The sequence below is a fragment of the Lepidothrix coronata genome, unplaced genomic scaffold (genome assembly GCF_001604755.1).
Source record: "Lepidothrix coronata isolate B3197 unplaced genomic scaffold, Lepidothrix_coronata-1.0 Scaffold18, whole genome shotgun sequence".
Classification (NCBI taxonomy): Eukaryota; Metazoa; Chordata; class Aves; order Passeriformes; family Pipridae; genus Lepidothrix; species Lepidothrix coronata.
Window position 1 is genome coordinate 5,458,517 of NW_016690198.1, and position 19,818 is coordinate 5,478,334.

A 19,818-nucleotide genomic window follows, 5' to 3' on the forward strand; every position below is an offset into this window, starting at 1 on the left:
ATTATTAAGTACATTATTTAGAAAGTTCTGGCCCACTATTTGATTTGTGCAGTGGGTACAAAATATGATGGCATTATGAGTTTGAAATACACCTTAAAGTAGTTAATAATGTAGAGACATTAACGTCTCATCTTAGTTTTTATGTTCAACCTAGAATTCCTTGCTAAAACCATCTTAAAATTAAAGGATAATTCTCTTGTGCATTAGGATTTGAGTTTCACTGTTTTATTTATTTTCCGTAGTAATTAATGCTGTACCACCTGACACCAAGGCCAAATTGTGTTGTTACTGCTAAAGAACTTTGCATTTTAGAAAAGAAACAGGGGAAAAAACAAAACACAAACACATGGGAAAACTATTTTCAAATATTGTAAGTGTGAAATATATATAAATTCCATATTCTGTAGGAATGTTACTTGGCCATAACAATATCTTCTTTTGTTTTCATTATTTAAATTGAAGCATGGCATGTATTTTGTAAAAGAGGAAAACAAACTATTTAACTAATTTTCTTCCACAAATCTATTATTGCTTCGAAATAGAACTGAGCCATGAGATTTGCTCATAAATCCTTTGTACTGTAAGGTGCCTGCTATAGAAAACTGTAGTTATCTGTAATAGATCTTACATGCTTAAATAAAACAAGATTCTCAGTGAAAATCAGCTGCTGAGCCCACATAGGGTAAGGATTGACTGCAGAATTCTTCAGGAGCTGCAGAGGGAAGCTCATTTTGATTCTCATTGGTCTTTCCAAAGATCCACGAGAATCCATAAGAAAGAGGAAAGCTATAAGAGAAAATAGAGGTGAATTATTTGCTATGTAACTGGTGAACGCTTTAATTTTGTAAGTCATTAGTGAGTAAACCTGTAGGAAGAAGGTCCATATGTGTAATAGATAGGGAGCGTGCTCTACTATTTGGAACTTGTTGGAACAGTCAACAGGCATTGAACAGCGCAAGAGCAGAAGACAGAGCAGCCATACAGAAAGCACAATTAGTATGATTAAGAAATTGACGAGGGCACAGTTAAGTGGCTATTGCAAGTGCTAGCAACCTGGATAGCTGTCAAAATGAAAAGGAAAATTTCCATTTGTTAAGAGAAATTTAGTAAATTTTTAGCATTACTTAGATTTACAGTTTGCATAACTGGACCAGCTCATTCTGAAGTTATCACCTCCCTTATGTGTGACAAGTTCATATATATTATATGTCAATGAAGAGAAAGGTACCTAGGTTTAGACTGAGTCATAATCTGAATATTAAAATGTTAGAATCATAAATGCTTATGGAAGTATTAAAGTCCAGAGAGATTAAAAGAATAGGCTCGTTTGTCCCTGGATGTGTTACACTCTAGGAGAAGGTCAGAAATTTTGGAGTGTCTTCTAGTCACTCAAAATAGTCATGTAACATTAGCAGTAGGGATCAACATGTTGACAAGGTTTCAAGAGTATCAATGTACATTTCAATGGAGAGAACATTTGCATTTTTCAAAAAGCAAATTAGGAAGCATCATGTGGCAACAATACATTCCACTTCTCTTAATGCCTTGACAGAAGTATTTAAGTAAATACCAGAAGAAATAAAATGACAAATCATTACTCATTGGTAATGCTATGAATTTTTCAGATGATCATTTTCCCGAGTGAAAGCACGTACTATACTAAAATGATCCACCCTAGCTCTGAGGTGCAGCGGCCTTGTTGCTGTATTACAGGGCTTGTTTGAAAGGTGCAAGTCAACCTGAAATACCCAACATGGAACAGAACTGACTCAGAGTAAGAAAGATTAAGTTAGTACATATTTTACTTCTGTATCTTCCATTAAAACCCATCAATTTATCACTCATAAGGTATGACAGAAACAAAAGAAAAATCTGTTGTAAGAGCATTAAATCAAGTGGTGATTACTTCAGCTGATTTTTTTAATTAGTTCTTTTTAAGTACCCAGGTATTTTAGCAAGTAATAATATTTTTATGAATAAGTTATTTCTGAATAAAAGCTAGATTTTAAGTTTACTAAGAATATAACACCTTAGGGACTTTTAAACATAGTTTTTGTAATTACTGGAAGATAAAATGAGAAATTCAGATTTTATTAATCATGATTTTTCTTCTAACTCCATCTTGGTTAACAGGCCCTTATTTCAAAATTCTTTTAAACAAAGGGGTTTTATCTTTTTAATTTTGTAATTTTCTGAGACAGAACTTTGTGGCACTGTCTTAATCAAGATCAAGAGCATATTGATTCTCCCGCAAAAGATTTTATGTTACTTTTTTCTGGTTGCCTATTTTTTTAAGGGAAAAAAAATATCTGAGATACCATCATCCAACTTAGTTTTGTAGTGCAAAAAGACAGTTGCAATAAAAATAAAAATATTAGTAATTGCTTCTACATTTAGATTTACTAAAGAATTACTATCTGAACAGCAAAAGACTTGTATTTCAATTAAACCAATTAAAACTTCTAAAACACAGAACATATTTTAATTGCATCCTTTTCAGAATGTTCAGCTAATACTTAATCAGTTGTGGGTTTTGAACTTTCCTATTTATGGGAGCTTATCATGGGGTAAAGGAAGGAGGATAATACATGGAAAGAATTATTCATCTCTAATCTGTACTGTAGGAAATCCTTGCATACCAGATAATTCCCTTTTTTAACAAGTGTATAGTTTGACTTCAGCCCACAGGTAAGATAGAAGGTTCGTGTTAGCTTGCTATCTGTAGTTCTACTGCTGTATTTCTATTAAAATCAGAAACATGTGAAATGTAGCTAACACAGTACTGGTCTTAGAGTCCAAGTCATCAAAAAGAAAAAGAAAGGTGATAGTTTTACTTTTCCTCTATTATCACCATCTGAGGTGGCATTGTTTCAAGTAATGGAAGCCAGCATAGCCAAAGGGTCCATTTGTATCCATTCTTTTAATCACAACTCTGGAAGGAAACCCAGTGTATTTTCACTCAAGTGAGAGTAAAACATGGACAGTATATTTGTATGGCCCAAATGAAAACCTGAAATCTGTCATTCCTTTCAGTATTTAGATATTCTATCTGACACAAATCCAATTATTTTTCATTCACTCAAAAATAAAGCATGGGACAGATGTGCTAGATTTACAGATTGCTGGAGAAGGAGATGGTGTTTGTAGACTGCCTTTCTTTTGCCCTCTGTTGCTAGAGATAAGAGAAATCCAAATTGACTTGCTTCCTCTGCCTGAGGCGTTTTGAACTCACAGCTTCCCTATGCCTGAAGCATGCTCTGTGTTTCTCTTTGTAGCAATATGGCTTCAGCTGCTCATGGCTTCTTTGAGAGTTTGGTAGAGGAAAGTACTGCTAAAGTGGAAGGAGTGAGTGCTGGGGTGGGGGTTGGATTTTGGAAAAGCAGTAAGCAAGAGGACAGAGTACCCTTTTTTCATCTACTGTATCCTATGCCTGAAGGATGGAGTGAACTTCTCTTTTGCAACCTCCACAAATGCAGTTTGTCCAGCAGTTATGTATATACGTGCTGCCAAGGGCTCTCCCTGTTTTGGGGCATCTCATCTGAAGTCTCCCCATTACCCACAGTTCTCCATCAAGTCTTCTCCAGATCCTGAGCTGCTGTTTCTGCAAACAGGATTACCAACCAGGTCATTCTTTGTGCCAGCTTTCCTACTTTCTCAACGGTCACAAACAGCAAACAAAAACCTCACAGAATTCTGTCTTCCTGTCCTTTCTTCACAGGTCCCACATCACAAGCTGACTTCTCACAGGCTACAAAGAAGATGTGAAATCTTCTCTTTAACTTCTCTCCCCAGTCCTTTAAGCAAAGCCATATTCTCTTGATAAGTGTAGTTACCTGACACTCATTGCAGCAACAAAGGCAGCTAAGTGTTTTTTCACCTGCTCTCTCCTGGAATAAGTTTAGACAATGCCTAAAATAGCCTACAATTTGGTTCTCAAAGTAAAATACTTTCACAGTTATCCTGAGATTTTTAATAGAAGATTGCAGAAGGATGTAGCTAGCAATTTACTGTTCAGCACACACTCTGTGTTGGTGGGAGGAGTGGTAAGACTTCACTCAAAATGGAAGGTGGTGTTGTGGAAAAAGGCTTTTCAGAATTGAGCTGTCAGCTTGTCATTTGTCCATTATATATTTTGCAGTTTTGATATGGTACATGAAGATTTTGTTACATCATCACTGAGCTTTCTGATTGCTGACTTACAGTTGTGATTTGTGATTTGTGATTTTATATTTATATGGAAGAGCTTCCTATGTTTTTTCCTGTTTTTCTGTTTCCTTTTTTCCTGTTTTCTGGTTGGAAAATCACTATGGCACAGGTAAAACAGTTTACAAAAGTAAATGAAACATCTTTACTTTGAATGATGCTTACACATTGATGCCTTTTTTTTTATCTAGGGAATGAATTTTGAAACTTCAGTATTTCTTTGTAAGCAGTAAGTATGTACTTTTAATTATTGATACAGATGATTCAGTTTATTACTCTAGTTCAGTATACCAGGAGGTATTTGTGGCTATAAAATACAAGGATTTGTGGCTACAAAATAAAAACAACCTTTTCCAGTTTTATTCACTTAAAAGTTTGTGTACTGTTCATGCTTAGAGGCTCTTTTAGGCATTAAGAGGCTCTTAGATAACTTTAAAAATGGGAAGTGATACTAAGGAATAATATATTTTTCAATATTACCTGTAGAAGAAAATTTCATCAGGACAAAGTTAGACCTTCTCTTGTTGAGTTTACAGGAGAAAACAAAGCCATTTTATTGGTCATTACTATTTTAATCAGGTAAGAATTTCTAGTAAATACTTCACCTCTCCATTATGCTGTCCAAAACACAATTATTTACACACACAAAAAAAACCAAAACACCCTCACCCACCAGTCTTTACCAGGCTCTGCTCACTAAGGTCTAAAATCCTGTCTTAACTCTACAAAGAAAATCAAGAAAGTTGATTGATAAAAGAATTTAATTTTCTTTAATTTTACAGTATTGCATTCTTTTTTTTTCTTTTATCTGGCTTACTGCACCATCAGGGCAACTGAGAATCTGCTGTGTAAATTCCTTTATCTGCATTTGTTTTAGCTGCTTTTCATCAAGTACATTTAATTTGTCCTATTGTTGTATATGGTACGGTGTGCCACTTTCCTTTTCCTGAAAGGTGCTCTGACATAAGTAAATTGGTCTTTTGAATTCCTCATGTGTGTTCAGTGCCTTAGAAGGTCACTGTTGTCTGTCTTTTGCTTCTTTTTTCACGTTTTAATATTAAAAGGAAAGAGGGAACACAGTGATAGAGTCCAATAATGAGAAGTCAAAGATAATCTACTTGTCAGGGCTATTTTTTTTACTTTTTCTGGTAGACAGGTGGCGGTTTATGACCCTCCAGATTCTTCCAGGCTCTGACAGATATGGTGCATAGAGCTTCTTCAGCTTCCTGTCTTTTTGGATGTTATTTCTTGTATTGCTGCTCACTCTTACGTGCTCTATTCCATGGAACCATAGAATTGATTAGGTTTAAAAAGACCAAGGAAAGAGATACTTGAGAATATGTGTTCTGCTAATTTTGACTAGTTCAACAAGAGCATAGAATTTTTGGATGCACTTGTTATAGAAAACAAAGCCAAGTGTCTTTTCTGTATACCACAATAGATAGAAAATCCATCCTACTTGAAAAAGAATTAACAGTTATTTTGTCCTTCTGTCTCGTGCTGAGGGGGAAATGCTTGAAGAGATGTTTCAAATATACACTGGAGCATCTGTGGCTTATCTGCAGATTTGCAAACTCTCCGATTTTGAACTGTGACTTGGAAAACAACACTGGAGAGGATCTTAGCCAACTCAGTCAGCACACAGTAGATTCAGAACTTCAAACGTAATTCCAACCCACACATAATCATGATTTTTTACAGTAGGCTGTCTTATATATCTGACTAACTGATTTAGATAAACAGATCCAGGGATTTTATTCTTATTTTCAACTCAGGGGCAGTCCACCAAAATGACTAATCTCTTTGCTGAACATCTCAGAGACTGCTGGGCAACAGATTGAGGTATTTTATGGCCAGACAAACAGTGTATTTGAGGCCTGTGCTTAATGGGCAAAGTGCTGAATTGCACACTTTACTAGTAACCTTTTCCTGAATGCATTAGCAGGAGAGTTTAGTGGGCTGTATTTGATTTCTGAGCTGCTTTTGTTAGGCAAAATATCTTTTTTGTTAAGCAAATGTCAGATGAGCATGGATACTTGTATTGGAGCAAGGGCAGCCAATGATTTTCAATTAGCAAGACAGTCTGCACTGGCAAAGGTCTTAAAGTTTGCAAATGTTGGTATTAAAAACAGAGAAAAACCCCAAAATTACACACACACACACACAAGACGTCCATTATGAGCCAAGCCTTTAAGCATATTTGATGGACATTATAAAGGGTCTAAGCCAGATATGCTTTATGGCTTTCAATTTCTCTTATAATGAGGAAATCATTATTTTCTTACAATGTTCTGAAACTGAGATAGATCACTGCCTGTGTAACTGTCCCCTTTTCCTGCTGGAGATCATCATATCCTTCTCCCTACCCTCTTGAAGTAGTTCTTTACTATATTTGTCTCATGTGTATGTTTTGATAGGGATGTCTGTGCTGATAATTACGAGAAATTAAGTTCCTTAAAGGCTAAGTGGAGGTATGATTTGTTGCTGAGCTTATGTCTTAAGCAACTGGACTGTCCTATCCAGTTGTATATAACTTTATACATCATTAGACCTGGATGGAAAAAACCAGTGATCACTAAATGTCAAAACATACTGTTTCATTCCAGTCTAGACTTCTGCATATTCAGCTTAAAATGGTTAAACAACCTACAAAAAGAGACTCATGGCAGATTTGCAAAATCAGAATCTGAAATGTTGGTCTTCCTTTTCTTTCCTTTTTCCAAAGATAACCCAAAATTTCAGGGTTTTTTTCAAACATAGTGTTATATTATAAAAACATTACAGCGTTCTGGAAGCTCATTTCTAGGATTGCTCAAAATAAATTAAAAGGCATAATTCTGAGTGTCTAGAAAGAATATTAACACTGATATTTTTGATAACTTGATATTTCTGCCTTTTTGACATCAGTTGCATGACTTGCATGTAGTCATTTGGAGTGGTGGGTAGGACAGCTAATAAGTAGGTTTTAGGTTTTTTTGTATACAGGTATTTGCAAAAGCTCTTGAAACAAAAGTTGACCCCTTGAAGAGAAAGTGCTTTGAATCATTATATATTTGCAAAAGTTATAAATTCTTGTATTTATTTTTATAATTTTGTAAGAACATATATTCTAGTAGAGTAATCAAAAGTCAAAACTCTTACCAAGGTTAACCCCAGAAAGTATGTAGTGCTTTCCATAAGAAGATTCTTTCATACATCTTTAATGTAAATGTCATGCCAGGTTGATCTCTTTCATGCATGTTGTTGCTGAAGGTACAAGACATATGACGATACCAAGTAATTTCCTGATTTTTTTTTCATCTTCCAGTCTAAGAATATATTCAGCTACATTTTTACAGTATTGATTGTGGTTTCTATTCGGTTTCTTCCTGATACCATAATTTCCTTGGGAGCTCAAGAAAGTAGCTGGTTAAGTCTTGGTAAATTAATATGTAGAAACTTCAGTATTTTTCTTTCACAATGGAAGAAGTCTCAAGCAGTTGATGCAACCCTTTCTAGTCTGCCTTGTGATGGAAAAGAGCTGCAGTTGGTGGCTGGGAAATCTTCCAATAAGCTTTTGAAGCAGGGAGACTTTTCATAAACGCTGTCCCATTTGTACATGATCTCAAGGCCTCTCTTGCACTTACAGGTTTCTGCCCAAGATAAAGCTGTGAGCTACTAAAAAATTTCTAGTAGCTAAAAATTCCTATCAACAAAGTCCAGCAACATCATAGAACCCCCTTCTCTTTTGTAAAGAAAAGAATGGAATTTGAATATGTTGATTAACCAGAATAATAATGAATAGTAACAGTAATGAATCATTGCATTGTTAGCCTTTAGTTGCATTGACATGTTTAGGGAGTCCAGGATAACGTAGTTTCAGTGATCTCCATGTATCTAGTGTCATTGAAATTAATATTTTTTCTCATGTGACAAAATATTTGTGCCAAATGATAAAAGAAAAAGTAAAGCACATGTTAAAGAACATCATGTTGTTATCTAGAATTACAAACTATTTCATCCTTCAATAGGCAAACTGTAGAAAAGCTGCACCAAAGAATTTACAGATATTTTCTGATGACTTTTAAGTCCTTTTGGCTTGCAAAGTAGGCCTAATCCTACAAGGCTGCTCGATTGCTTGAGTAATTTGAAATAAGTGAAAGATCAGCAAATGTCAAAAAAAACCCCGAAAGGGTGAAAGTATTGATAGTTACATTGTCTTCTACATATCTCCTCTCACCCATATAGTTTTTGGGTTTTTTTAAATCAGCAGGTGGAGGGCTGCCAGCTCACTTTTCATCTATCCTTCTTAGCTTCAGGCTGAATGAGAAAAGGTTACATCCGTCAGCTGCAAGATATACTCTGGAGAGAATGATTTTCAAACCATTCACACATCACTTTAAGATATGTAATTATACAAAACCTTCTAAACTCTAAAAATTGAAACATAAAATTTTTTAAATAATAGCAAATGCAAGTCCTTTAAGGCATTTAACTATTCTGTGTGAACTTTCAGTTGTCCTCAGATTAATGTCCCTACAGCTGACTGATAAAAGCTTTTTCCCTTTGTCATGTAGATTATGCCATATACCAAAGTAAATTATTATTATTCATTGAATGTTGGTCACATGGATTTGTATCCTGTTTTTTGTTAGATAGTCAGCTTCAGGAATTGGCTGTTGTAAAAGTAAGACACAGGAAATCTGAATTCTTGCATAAAAAATACTGACATATATGGGGCATGGAGTGTTGGTTTCTTTTCTAACCTGTCCATCTCTTTTACTTTCTGCCGAGAACTAGAGTGTAAGAAGGCAGTGATGACCTGAGATTAGTCCTGAGATTAAGCAAAGAGGCAATACCATTGATAAGGAAATTCCCAGCACTAGATACTGGATGTGACTTCCTTTGGCAACTCATTGCAAATGCAAACCTACTTCACCCTTAATATTTTTGTTTCAATATTTATTTCCTATGGTGTTGCCTGTGTTCAAATAGATAAATAAACTTTGTAACCAACTCCCCAACTGTATTACCAGCTAATATTTCACTAATCATTAGAAATAAACCGTTACTTACATTAGGGGCTTAGCTGTCTTTTGCATCTCTTTCTTTTACTAATCTTTGTTCTACCTCTATTTGACACAGATGTACATTCAAACTAATTAAGGAAATTTGCTTTGACTCACCATGAAAAGGAGGGCAAAAATAAGGGCAGAAAGATGAAAATAGTATCATATATTAGCTAGCTCTTATGTTTAAAAAAATGCAGTAAGAATGAATAGGTTGGTTCCCTGGACAGTATTACCATAAAAGATTCTCTTTGAGCATCTCAGATACACAGCCCCATTTGGGAAAGTGGCAGTAGGCCTCAGGTCTAGCTAGCCATCCACATTCCTCTGATACTCAGAGAAGGATGCTGCAAGAAACAAGTTTTAGTTTACCACTAGCAATGTAGGGTTTATTTGTTTCAAGAGCACAGAGAGCATTAAAACTATTTTTTTGCTGTTTGGGCTTGTAGATTCAGTGTTTCAGAGTATTTATTTCTGAAAATAAGAAGCAGAAGTAAGTAGAGAGTCAAAAGGACAGTGAAATGAAATGTTATTAACTTGTAACATGTAAATTAAAATTATTGCCTGTAATCTCAAAAGAAATCTGCAGCCAAACCAGAAATGGACCCAAAATTTCTTTTACATATTCAAGTACCTCAAATTCAAGACTGGCTTTATGGTTTCATTATTGTCCTCTGAATACATGGCATAAATTATTTCAGTAACCCCCTCAAAAAGTAGTGCTCAAGTACTTTATATATTAAATGAACATCAAATTCATTTCCATAGTATTATTAACATATATCTCCTAGGGGTGTAACTAAACTGAAGTGTGACTACTTCTGTATAGAGGGACCCACCCAGTCTAGTCCTCGCATTGGTTGCTAAGCTGCTGCTGTTGGTACAACTGTAGTGGCCACTTGATCTCTGGCTTTGGATGTGACCTTGCCAACGACAGTCTAACTGGTTGCAGCCTTCTGGATATTGTCTGTATTACAAAAATTGATAGCCCAGCATTTATGTATACTTGGCTTTGCTTTTTAAGCAAGTCTGAATCAGAAGTCTATCTGTAAATGGATATTAGAACAAGCTATGACTTGTTATTTTGAACTTAAATATAGAGCTAAAATTTTACACTTTAGCGCAAAGAAAAATAAAGAAACAAGACATAAAAACAAACCTGATTTCATCTTCTTGATAATTTCTTGCTTTTTCTATGTAATGTTAGTCACGTACAAGATAAAATGTAGTTGAAAGCTAGTAAACATGTATCCCAGAGACAAAATGAATACAAAACAACATCTCAGAAATATTTGTGAGTATTCATCTCATGAAGGATACAGTGTAACTTATCCAAAAAATTATAAGAAAAGAAATAGGCTTCCTAGGAAGGTATTCACACTTGACATAACCAATTCTACCTTAAAATATGCATAATGCCAGAACAGTTTTCCAGCACCTAAGGGACCAAAAAGGCAAATGAAAAGAAAGTCTTGTTAAGAAAAATGACCTGATAAAAATGCTTCTAAAATTTGAAAATGGTAAACAGAAATGTATTGTTTCAGCCAAGAATATGCCTGAGGGATTTTAAAAATGCTAATTTATATGTGCTTTCTGTACATGCTGAGAAATAAGTTCTTACTTCTCTAGTTAAAATTTATGTATAGTTCTCTTAAGAGATGAGGTGCCTGTGACCAGTGAAAAAGACTGCCAGAATTTCCCATGATACATCATCAGAACTTTTTCCAGTGCCATTCTTTCCCCTTTTAGCATTTTGTAGTTGGAACTTTGACATTTTTGACATTTTGACATTCATCATGGCAACCCCTAATGTAAACTATTGACTCCCATGATGTCAAGATACCTGGTACCTGTCAGCTGGTAACTTTGGTTGCCTAGATATTCCCTATGTTGAAAACTAGTGTAATCAACAAACAGAAAGATGTGATTTCGCATTGTAGGTCCCACAAATTACTTCTCTCAAATCTAAACTGTTTGGGACTTGATTGAGACAAGCACCAACCACATCAATTTGGCCAGCAGTTTATAAGTAAGAAGCAGGAGATTTTATGAGTTCATATGTTGATAAGCATGATGCTCCTGACATTCATTGCATGCTTCTGTTAAAATTGATTTCTCACTATAAAAAAATTATTCTACAGTAGCTCTCAGAGCCAATATTCTGACAATCTTCATGTTATTGCGCAAACAGATAAAGACAGTAAATATCTACAAAGACACTATTTAAGCAGTATGAGTTCAGTTGGAAAATTATATGTAATGAATATTTTCATCATGTACTTTCAGACATAATTTACAGATTTCTATCCAGGATTGACTCTATAGAACTATATATAGGGAAAGCTCTGGAGATATCAAACCTGGCATGACAAAGAACTTTATAATCATGTTGAGAAAGGGTTATTAGGAGAGGTTAGCAAGAATTTAATGCATACTGCCAATGTATAAATGAATAATAGTGTGTAAAAAAAAAAGAAAACTTGTAACTTTAGATATTTTTCATGCCATTTACAATCTCTTTCAAAACTTTGAAGGGAAAATTTCCAATAAGCAATTGGGAATTCTTTTTTGCTCACTGACAAATAAATTATTTATGAATTGAAACAGTAGGATGGGGCAATCACACATAAATAAGTTTTCTGGAGCTTCTGAGGAAAAAAATAGGAATCATTAAAAAGTGTGGTGGTGGATTTGTTAACATTCTGTGTTGCTTAGATTTAGGTGGTTTAGTTTTTTTCAGAGAAAGATGTCTCAGCAGGACTATATAACTGAACACAAAAATCAGAGATCATGGTGGGGATTTCTTGGACAAAAGAAACTAACAAAAAAAACTTTACAAAAACATTCCCTTCGTGTTTAGTAATTCTTACTTCTATTGAGGGGATTAAGATTGTGTAATTACTCTTATCTGAAAGGAATAGAAAGCTTAGGTTAATATAAATAAAATAGTCTACGTCTGAATCTAAATATTTCTGTATCTTTCAGGTATAAGTAAGTAACTGAAACAATGTCATTACTATTTAAACAATATCTAGAAAATATGGGCACTATGTATAAGAAGATTTATTACTATGTGATTTTGTGTATTTTTTTTTCCTTGAGAACTTTTGTTATACTCCTAAATATGTGAGAACTGCGCTCTGACTTCTGGTATGCTTATGACAGATAACAACATGTGTCCAAATTATACTGTCTGGGCTAAAATAGCCCAAATAATGGAGCTTTTATTTAGGCTAATCTTTCAGTGGCTCTTATCAGACTCTTAAAATGATGTGGAAATTATAGAGCTTAGTATAAATCAAGTAAATCTCATTTTCTCAATTGAATGTAAAGTGCATTTCCTGGTTGTTTTCTCCTTTTTCTTGATAAAAGACACTAGATCTAGCATAGAAAGCTGCATTAAAAGTATTCCTTTCTGTGATCATTGGTAGTCATCACTGCACTCATCAGTTCAAAGTTGATAATGTCTTCTGTATAATTTTCTTCGTTTCTTCCAATCATACCTCTGCATATTTTGTTCTTTAAATACTGTAAATTGAAGGTGAGTTTCTCTGTATCTGAAAATGGTGTAACCATTCTGTAGCTCTGAGGTGAGGAGATGCTTCCCTTTAGTGGACTTTTCCCTTAATATTTTCCATGCACAGAGTTCTGAATAGCAATTTGTCCAGCGACAGTATGGTCATGGCCATGATGAGAAGGAGGATGTAATTGTAAAGGGGACTAGACTCATTCTCAGTTTTTAAGAAGACAAACAGAGCAAAGCAGAAGGGCATAGGTTTTTTTCAGGTAATACATGCAGAGCAGTAAAATAGATTTTTTATTATAGAAGAGTAGTTATCTGGATTTGAATGGGGAAAACAGTAACATTGGTTTCTCTGATTCTCTGGTTCTTGGGACTAAACACTGACGTGGTAGAAGGAAGAAAATGAATAAATGATGCTGCCAAAGTAATGAAAGAGAGAAGGGATGAGTGAACAAAATGGTCTCCTATAAATTGTCTGAACCCTAGCTAAGGTCAGGGGTTTTTTCACTCTGAGATTATTGACAAGGTATGTTATGTGGTAATGAAGGGATTTTATAATGATGAATTAAGTATAGCAATCTGAATGTACAGCCTCTCTATCAAAATAGTACAGACCATAGACTTAAGAACTAGACAGTTCAGGATAGGAATCTGAGATTTTTATTTTTTTTTCAGTGACTGGCCTTATTCCTCTTTCTGCCTCCCTTATTCATGTGTAAATAACGACTGGCAATTATGGATTTTTGGGGGAAGTAGCAAGAGGAACTGCTTCTGTTTTTAATACAGGCTTTGCAACCTTATGAACTTTTCACCAAGCAAGTCTAATCATAATCTTTTAATTTGAACAAATTCTTTATTAATGTGGAAAGGTGCAAAACATTTTCACAATTTCTACTCTTTAGCACAGACGTCATAAACAAAAAAGGATCGTCTTTTCTTCTTTGGTAGAACGTTGATGAAATGAGGAAATGAATCAAGTTGTGTGGGTTTATGACTTAATGAAAGAAATGCTAGAGAAACTCAGGTATACTTGATATACCACTTGCTGGTTTTGTGGGGAATCATCCTGATTTTGATTGAGATAAGAGTTCATTTTCTTCCTAGTAGCTGGTACAGTGCTGTTTTTTGGATTTAGTATGAGAATAATGTTTATTAGCACACTGATGTTCCAGTTGCTGCTTAGTAGTACTTACTCTAAACTCAGGATTTTCAGTTTCCTATGCTTTGCTGGTGAGGAGCTGCACAAGAAGATAGAAGGGAGCATGACCAGGATAGCTGATCTGAACTGACCAAAGGGATACTCCATACCACTGAACATCATGTCCAATATATAAGCTGGAGGGAGTTGGGTGGGAGTTGCTGGTCACAGCTTGAGGACAGGCTGGATGTTGGTAAGCAGATGGTGAGCAACTGAATTGCGCATCACTTGTCTTTCTTGGGTCTTATTTCTCTCTCTTTTTAATAGGCTCACTTTTGTTGCAGTCGTTGTTGTTATTTTTATTATTATAATAATTATAATATTTTCATTTTATTGGAGTTTATCTTTTTTTTCCCCAGTTCTCCTCCCCATCCCACCATAGACTGGGGAGTGAGTGAGCAACTGGTGGTACTTAGTTGCTGATTGGGGTTAAAACACAACAGCATGATATTGAATATGTTTATAAATTGCAACCCAGAGAAAAAGAAAAATCATACTGCTTTTCATGTCTACAGCTGCTCAGCATTGTATTGTGCTGTATTCAGAATAAGTTTGAGGAACAATTGTTTTCTGACAAAGACAAAATACTATTTGCATTACCTCTTTTATGAGTATTGCTATTATTATTTTTATTGTTACATATATGTTTGCTGTACCTTATTCATCCTGCTTCTGAGAATTAAGCTGCAGTCAAGGGCAATATTAACTTTTTTTTTTGGAATTTTTCTGAGGTAATGACATACATGAATCATTAGCTCAAATATAGCTGAAGCCTGAATCTGTGAAAGCTGAAAAAGGGTTTTGTGTTTCTAGTGATATGAAGACTGTCCTCAGTTTAAAAGTAAGCTGCTAGCAGATGTTTAGAATATTCATTTTTTTCATTAACAATACAAGTCACACTCTAAATAGTTGATTAGGAAAAAATTTCCTACCAAGCCAGTGTTATCACTAATTTATTATACCATGTTTGCTAGACTGTTGGGTTACACTGGGCCACAGTAACAATTCTGTGTTAACTAAGTTTCCCTTAATATTTGATATTTTGCTTAAGTGGTTGGGAAAAAAAATAAAAAGGATTCACAGCACATCAACTTTAAATTCCTTTTTTTTCTCTGACAGAGTGAAATTCTGTCTTACCCCTTGACAATCTTTATCAGCTTAAAGCATTTGAGTCAATATGAGATAAGAGGAAATGCAAATGAAAATGTAGATTCACAAAACTAAAATCTTTTGGCAAATAAGTGATTTTCCCTCTCCTCACAGATTTACACCTGTCAGTGTAAATCACCATCAGTGGAAGAGGAAGTTCTCACTTTTTTCCTCAGGAGATGTGAATTTAATCATTTAACCCAAATTAGTGCCCTAGGTACCAACAGGTAGGTATTCTAAGGTCTCTGCTTTTGATGCTGCTGCTTTGTCTTGCCTAATAAATACAGTTAAGAAAACTCAGCCAGCCAGGGAACCTCAGCATTAGATTGCAGCATTGTTCTCCTTCACTGACTCTAAGACTACTTCAGTGTTTACAAATCAAAGCTGTTTCACAGAGCTGAATGTGAAAGACCCAAATCAGAATTTTATATAGTATCTTAGTGATTAGGAAATTTACTTGTCAGGTAAGAAACTTCTGCTGAGTTTCACTTTCTGTTTAATTTGTGAACAAGTATTAAACTCCAGATTTCACATGTGGTATAAATAATGTGATTCCAAAGACACCATTGAAGTTAAACCCATTTACTCCAGCAGAGAACCAAGGCTTGTACCCATAATAAAGTACAACTATAAATGATCAAGTTCAAAATATCATAAAAATGGAATGATCATTCAAAATTATGTTTTCTTTTTTGTTAACGTTGTCTACTTAAAATAACGTTTTTATAACTTTTCCCTTGTCTTCTTTTCTTTTTGACAGCACCTTCAGGCTTGAAGGAACACCTATATTTGGAGGCACGTCAGTTAATTTGTTGCATATCAGATTCATCATTGTGACTTCTTGCAGGCCAGATCTGAGAAGTAACCAGAAACCTGATCCGTAGTGGAGAATGGAAGAGCCCTTCAAGTGAGAGCACAACTGGTCACTAATGTAATCTGCATTGAGTCATCTTTCTCAGATCTGACAGCTACAAGCTGAGTCCTGGCAAAAGCCACAGCCTTAAATTCCATTCAGCGGGAAAGAAGGATGAGAGAACTAAATGTCTTGCCCCATTGCAGAGACCGCTCTCTCCAAGCCTGACACCTGAGTTCTGTGCTGAGCAACCAGAGTAACAAACAGTGAGGTCTTTTATGAGTACAGCCAGCATCCACAAATATTTCAATATGTAGCCAAAAGGAGAAATGAAGCATTTGTGATATCAGAAAATGAATACATTTACTATAACAGAGGAGTGTTGATGTCTGTGGGGAAAGAAGACCTCTGTCATCCCTTGTACATATTCAAAGCCATACAGGAACAGGGCATCAGTGAAGTTAAATCACTTAGAAGGATGCTGTTTCCTGTCCTCCACCCAACTTTGAGGAAGTTCCGCTGTTAGAGATTGCATCACAATGCACTTCTAGTATTTGCACTGTCACTTCCATTCAGGGTAACGATGTGTGCCACCATTTGCACAGATGGCCCCAGGAGATTTTTGACCACAAGCTATACTTTGCCGGGGCTCCAAAAGGAATTAAAAAGTTAGAACTGAAGAAAGACATTTATGCTCTCTTTCACTATGGGGATCTCTTCACAGAAAGGACTACGGTCCTTTCTTAGGATTAAATAAATACATGCATATACATACATATATATATATGTATATATATGAAGAAGCATCAACATGATAAGGTGTATTTAAAAAGGGGATATAATCTTTTTTAATAGTATCCTTTTTTTTTATCATATTAGCAGCCAAGAAATTTAGTCTATTGAATTATACATCCAAAATGTTCCTATTGAACATTGACATTTTAGTCCCAGTTACTGTTAAAAAAGTCATTTGTAATACGTACTTGACATTAAATTTTTCTAGCCATTTGTCTATATTTCATGGAGAAATCTAATAGACAAGCAGCGTTTTCAGTTTATTTTTCTAAATAAATATGTTGTTTGTATTATTTGCAGTCACTCATTTTGGCTGATTTTCATTATCTCCAAAAGTGATTTAAAGACAGAACCAAAACACAGAAATTGTTTGTTCTTGTTAAGCTGTAATGATTTGCTGAATGAAAGCTTTAATATAAATACTGTAATTTGTAAAATGATGAAGTATATTTATATAGGCAAGTATGTATGAAAAACAAAAGGAGGTATTTTAACTCTTAATTTCAGAACATAGTTTATTTTAATAACCACAGGAAGAAATTAAATATATAATGGTTAGGGGTTTTTTTTATAATCAGTGGATTTTAGTAAGTGAAGATTTGGATGTTTAAGAATGACATGAATGTAGTCTAATAATGGTGGTTTCCCAAATTATACAAAGACCTTTTGTCAGCTGTCTCATTTTATTCAAAAAACTGGTTTAGTTTTTTGGGGAGTTGGCGGTTTTTTAGGGTGCGTGTGTGCTAGCATTTTTGTTTGTTTTTTTGTTTGTATTAGCATACTGACAAGACCATGAAGTTGATACTATTTGATAGTAATATGAAAAGCTACAGAATAAGAGGTTGTTCCTTAGGATGATCTACACTTTACAGTTAAGAACAGTCATTGTTATCCATCTAATGCAGTGGTTTGTTGTACAGTTATTGAACATTTCAATGCTAGAGCTGTTTCGAATAAAAACCTTTTTTTTTTCATTTTTTTTCTTAGTCCATTAGCCTGTGTGTAATTTTAAGAGAAAAGTAATGCATTTGGTTCCCAGTTCACTCAAATCGTTCATCTTAAATCCAGTCATATGTATCTGATTTATAAAGCTGAATAGGATTTTCTTTTATTGCTTCATGGAATCTATTAAGTGCTCACTAACAGAAAAAATATCTTTCAAAAAAAATTAATCTGTGGTTAACTTTGTAAAGGGCAAATATCTTAAAAATGTGTTGCTCTGCTCTAATGTACTAACCAGTGTATGCGTGTATGTTTGTGTGTGTGTGCACGCATGCGCACCCTTACCTGCTCATGAATGAAATGCCAGCTCTGCTGAAGTAAGTGCCACAAGTCCTGTTTCTGCAAAAGATGCTCATATTACTGTATTTTTTGGTGAAAGACCTGAGCTCTGTCTTTGCTTGTGACTCTGAAGCCATAAACAGCTTTTGAAGTTTGTCAGGAAATCAGAAAATGAAATAATAAGTTTATATTAGACTCCGTCATTTGGCAAAACTTGGGATGATCTAATGATATGACTCTTTTCTTTAAAGAAAGTTAGTGGTCAATTTCCATTGGTGCAATGGATAAATGAAACCTTTTTTGTATTTGTTAAAGAATGATGGTTGTGTTTTGTTCACAGACAATTTAGCTTTCCAGTTGGCTTACAATCTTGTTACTATGATGTCATTTCTGTGTCATTAGAATACCTTGTTTGGACACACAACTTGCATGGGCTTGGTTTTGCTCCCCCTTCTGATAACCTATACTTTAAAATTGGAAAGTTTGTTCTTTGAATCTAGTATTCAGAGTTGTTTAAGAAAGGGGCAACATTACTGAAACAGTAAGAAAATTTCAGAATGCTAATTTGAAGACTTCCATTATTGTAATGATAAAACTTGGAAAGCTCTTATTTTTGTGAACAAAATGCATTCATTTATATCTGAAAATAGCCCAATAAAAATCTAGTGAAATAATTTGTTACTACTTGCAAATATTTTTCTGCTATTCTGAGTTCTAGATCAGCTTGTTTGTAAAATTTTTATTGCACAAAACCCACCTGATACAATGTACAGTTTTCTTCAGAAAAATACATGAGATATGAAAAATAATGACCTGGTCCCAGGTATGATTTTATATGATCTGTGTAATGCAAAAATAATGCACATATACCAGCACGTAGGCCTAATTTAAGTGACAAATGTAGTTGGAAGATAACACTGCAAACCATAGTTCTGATCAGTCACACGCTGTTTGGAGCTCTGCTTAACTGGGACTTCATGCTGGAAGTGTGTGCACGTGTATGTGCACACACGTGCACTGTTATGTATCATGTTTTATTCTACTACCAGTGACACTGGGATAAATCCAGATTGCATGATTTTTGTAGATTTAAATTAAATCTTTAGGTGAGTATTTAATATTGGATATAAATTGAGCTGATGTCTGTATACTATGCAGATACTCACCTGAGATAACACCTCGACACAAGATTTCAGAAATTATTGACAAATAATTAGCACTGAAATGCTTTTTCATAAAGTTTAAAACCAGAGCAGACAATTAGATTATCTCATTAAACATTAAAAAATTTGTTTTGTTTCCCTTGTCTTAGTCTGAGCATATTGACAAGACCAGCAGAACTTCTTCAACTAATATGATGTTATGATGACTGGTTGGTCCTTTTGTAGGTTTATGTGTGTTTTGTGTATAAGAAGCGCCTGAAGGTATGGTTCTAGAGTAATAGTGCATTATTTCATTACCTGGCATCTGAAAAGGCACCTGAAGCAGCCAATAGGCTTGAAATGCTGAGATGCGCGAAGAAAAATGCTGACAGTTCTGGATGTGTCTACTAGACATACTTTCAGCACTTGAATTTTTTTAAAAGATGAGGACCACCATCATTCATGAAAAGAATACGGACATGTTAAAATAGCTATTTTGTAAAATGGAAGCAAAAGATTACAAAAGTCTGGTGATCACCAGAATGTTATAAAAGTGTCCGTTTCCTGACTCAAATGATCACCCCAAGTGTCACATGGCATGAATATTCCCAAGGGACAGATTTTTT

The 19,818-nt window shown here is 34.8% G+C and overlaps 1 protein-coding gene across 3 annotated transcripts in view; it reads left to right on the plus strand.

Annotated features, from left to right (window-relative positions):
* PRR16 (proline rich 16) overlaps nt 1-18,859 on the plus strand; it is a 144,752-nt gene extending 125,893 nt beyond the window's left edge. For 2 of the 3 annotated variants that reach the window (XM_017807211.1, XM_017807214.1), the window contains one exon: nt 15,882-18,859. The gene's annotated coding sequence lies outside the window, so the exon portion shown is untranslated. Of the gene's footprint in view, nt 1-4,394; nt 4,433-15,881 lie in introns of all 3 variants that reach the window. The other variant, XM_017807212.1, reaches the window with a different exon arrangement.
* The last annotated feature ends 959 nt before the right edge of the window (nt 18,860-19,818 follow it).